General features: G+C 34.4%; 1 long non-coding RNA gene across 1 annotated transcript; it reads right to left on the bottom strand.

Annotated features, from left to right (window-relative positions):
- Positions 1–2,088: 2,088 nt before the first annotated feature.
- Positions 2,089–3,523, bottom strand: LOC132168144 (uncharacterized). Its single transcript, XR_009438762.1, has 3 exons — positions 3,485–3,523; positions 3,267–3,300; positions 2,089–2,469 (listed from the first exon to the last, which is right to left on the bottom strand). It is a non-coding gene; the product is annotated as an uncharacterized LOC132168144 (long non-coding RNA).
- Between the last annotated feature and the right edge of the window lie 674 nt (positions 3,524–4,197).

Consider the following 4,197-nt stretch of genomic DNA (forward strand, 5'->3'; position numbering starts at 1 on the left):
AAGAAGAATTTTGTTAAACCATAAAATCAAATGACAAGAAGAAAGAAAGGGCTAACATTCTTTGAAAAACATAGCTCAAAAACTACATGAGGAAAAAGAACTTTTTTGGAAATTTCATCAAACATATAGAATGCATGAGGAAAAAGCCAAGCAAAAATCAAAACCCACACTCAAAACCGAGTACCAAAACAAATCCCTTTTTTTTTTTTCTCATCCCAAATCACAACCCAGCAACAACATATCCACAAAATAGTCTCCACTCTTCGGCCATTAATCCAAAAAATAGCCAACAAATTTTTTTCTCCATCTATGGTCTATCAGTATCAAATAAAAGCAAGTCCCAGCAATAATCATTCAACAAAAATCGAAAATCAGTTACCAGAGGGAATTAAAATCGAGAAACGAAAAGAATAAAGAAAAAAAAGCTTACCTCTTTTGGTGGCCCGGCTCGTCGGTCGGAAGGGAGGCGCTCGTGGGTTGTGGGTTGAAGGGAGGAGAGGGAGGGAAACGATGGCGGGAGAGGGGGAAGCTCGTGGGTTGTCTGGGTTGCCTCGACGACGGTAGAAGGGGGACGAGCTCATCTTGGCCGAAGGGATTTTCTGGTTGCTGGTTCTTCTTCGCCTTCACCGGAGAGAGAGTGAGCGAGGGAGGGAGAGTCGGATAGCACGACTCTAAGATAAAACATGAGTCTTTGGATTTAAGATCCTGTGTTTTTGTTCCTATCTTGTTAAGTGCATCTAGCTGAGGTGTAACAATTTTATTGGTTGCTGCAAAATAACACTTTTGCAGACCGACCGCATAAGAGGTTTACTCTATATAAATAATTAGAGGGAGGAGGAAGATGGTAATGATGACGAGTTGATGATGACAGCCAATACGCATGCAAGCTTTGAGAGAATACATGTTCTTTTTGTCTTTTTGAAAGAATTTGAATAATGTTTTGAGCCAAGTACACAATCATCAAAAAAATAATAATAATAAATAAATAAAATGGTAACTTAACTTTACCCCCTAAATTATTACGCGATTTGACAAGTCCCTAAATTTCAAAACCTCTTAATTTGAACCCATAAACTTTTAATTGCTGTCAATTTGAACCACTTCGTCAGATTTTAAATGTTAAAAGTGAGACAATAACGTTTGTACCCCTAACTTTTTTATAAAATTGTAAATTTACCCTTAATTTCAAATTTCAAATTAAAAAAAAAAAAAAAAAATCACAAGGTGACCCACGGTTGGGCCACCTTCTGACCCTTTTTTTTCAATTTTTTTATTAAGGCTAATTTTGTCTTTTTAGGGGTTTTAATGGCAAAAATTGACGGAGGGGGGTAAATTGGCTGCAATTGAAAGTTTATAGGTTCAAATTGAGAGGTTTTGAAGTTCAAGAGGACTTATCAAATCGCGTGATAATTCAGAGGTCTAACGTGAAGTTAGCCAATTTTAAAAAAGTATCTTTTGAACTCTAGTAGCTAGAGGCTGCTTACATCTTTATCAAACTTTGGTTTGAAAGGGATCCATATAAATAGTATTAGCCTCCATGTTTGATCATCAATGAGTTTAATTTGTTAGAGCATTCAAACTACTTATTCAAATGTTTAACCTGATTAAAGATAATAAAATAACCTGATTAAAGATAATAAAATAAAAGAAAAGCTTTAGTTAATCCTGAACTTTTATCTTTTTTTTTTAAGTTAAATTTTTTTTAATGTAATGTATTGAACTTTTAATTTTTTGTAATATCACAATTCTCTAAGATTCGTGGCTCACAATGGTCAAGAAAGATTGTGAAAAACTTTACTATTTATTTAATTAGCCATTAAAAACATTCCAAAAAAATCATGAAGATCAATAGGCTTTGAAGGAAACTGAGTGCAGAATTGGCATACAAAACCAAAATTGCAATTTCAAATCGATGCAAACATAAACATTTGTAATAGCAATTTGAGAAATGTTATATGGTACCTGCACTGTCACGCCCCCGATAAAGGTGAAAAGGGGAAACGCGAACTTAAAAGAAAATCACAACAAATAAGGAATAATTATCAGAGATCATCGCATTAATACTAAGTAGCAAGTAAAGATAGGCAGTCAAAAGTTATGTAGGATTAGTATTTTACTAAGAACATTACAAAATATCGTTTACATGAGCTGGGAATCCTAAAACAAACATTTCAAGCCATGCCAGGAGGTATAATCGAAAGTGACTACTAGAGGGGTTATAGCCTCCCCATGTGTCAAGTGTTCTCCTATATATATACATAATAAAAGTCGTGCAGTCTACAAAAAAACAAAAGTCTGCACAACAATGGCTTGATCTTCAACCCATTGGACTCTCCAGCTCTAACACCCCTACGGCTCCGCAAAGCAGTAGGTCCAAGTATCCCAGGCATAGGGCCATACAATAGGGTCCTCAATAGCAAGGACGCCTACAGGGATACCCATCCTCAGAATTATGATCTACAGCGGCATCTGAAAATTTTAAAGGGAAAAGGGGTGAGTTCGACAACTCAGTAAGTAGCCACAACACCAAAATGCTACAAAACATGCAATGCAGATGTTATGCACAATAAATAAATTAAATGACAATTAATACAAGAATATTAAGTGACTTATGAGATGTACAAGCACTTCCTTTTTCTTTATTTCAAAACTGCTGTTTTACCCTTTTGACCCGACGCCACAATTTTTACCGTGAGTAGCGCACGTTGGCTTTGTCCCGAAGGACCTATATGCTCAGCCTGTCATCACAGGGGAGAGCTACCAGGTTGGAAACTTCCCTAGGTGAAGGCCACCTGGCCGGTAGCACACACCTTTCCATATCCATCCCTTGGTGTGCTTGCCATGCTACCCTATGCGGTACCGATCGTCACTATAATCGTGTCTCGGGTTAAACATTTAAAACCATAAATGCACATATAACATTTTATATAATCTGTAAATTCATCTGTGCCATGAATTTTGAGAGCTCTTTTCATAATTGCAGTTATGCATAGATCATGAAATATAGTAACTGTAGCAATAAAATTCTTAAAATAAATAGATCTAACGGTGAAGTCAAAAAGTACAAAACTAAATCATAATTTGTGATAACCCACTAAAGAAACACTCAACAGAAACACAACTTCATCAAACAGAGAACTTCTAAATAACCAAGATCCAATTAATACTAGAACCCCAAAAATCACAATTCCAGCTCATAGGGATTTCACCAAGAAGACAATAAATAATTAACATAATATATTACGGGTAAGAGAAACGATTTCTACCTTGAAAAGCTGATTAGTTAATACAGTGCTAAAGCTGTCATGGAAGAAGAAAGAAAACAGAAACAAGACAGAGTGACAGTGAGAATTCTGACCGAGAGAAAAGCATGTAAAAGAAAGGAAAGGAAAGGAAAAGAAAAGAAAGGAAAAGAAGAAAATAAAACACTTATGGTATAAGTTTATATATATATATATATATAGAAGAGAAAAGAGGGACATACCAACTAGAAGAAAAAAAACTTGAAGGAACTAACTTTCTGTCTAAGTTTCAGAGTGCGAGGAGGACGAAGAAGCTCTGTTTTCTTTTATAGGTAACTAAGAGAAGATAAAAAAAAACAACGTGTAATGTGGTGAGTACAAGTGGCTGGTCTAGGTGTCAATAGTTTAAACAATGGCTTACGCATGAAATCCAAATGTCCAGGAAAGAGATGAGAGCATTGCTGTTTTGCCCCTTTCTAGGGGCTAAGGTGGTTTTGGAATATTTATATATATAAAATTTTAATCCTATTGGAAGAATTCTCACGTTAAAATGGGGAAAGAGAAAAAATAAAATAAAATATATATATATATATATATATATATATATATATAATAATTATCTCCTCCTATAATCTAAGAGATTTACCAAATATCTAATAAAAAAATCTCACATAAAATCTTAATGGATATTTCTCAAAAAATGCACAACAATAAATAATCTCATGGATTTACATATAGTTATTTAATAGATGTTACTAATAAAAGCATTAATATAAATAAAGATGTAATTTAATTCTATTTTAAATTATAAAATCTACAGGATGTCACATCCTCCCCCCCTTATAAAAATTCCGTCCTCGGAATTTGTTTAGCCAGTAAAAGTACATCATATTGCAATAATAAATCTATCCGCTAACGCGTACCTTATTTCTACTAGTTCTCGGCAAATAGAAAA

This window comes from Corylus avellana, chromosome ca1, assembly GCF_901000735.1.
Source record: "Corylus avellana chromosome ca1, CavTom2PMs-1.0".
Taxonomy (NCBI): domain Eukaryota; kingdom Viridiplantae; phylum Streptophyta; class Magnoliopsida; order Fagales; family Betulaceae; genus Corylus; species Corylus avellana.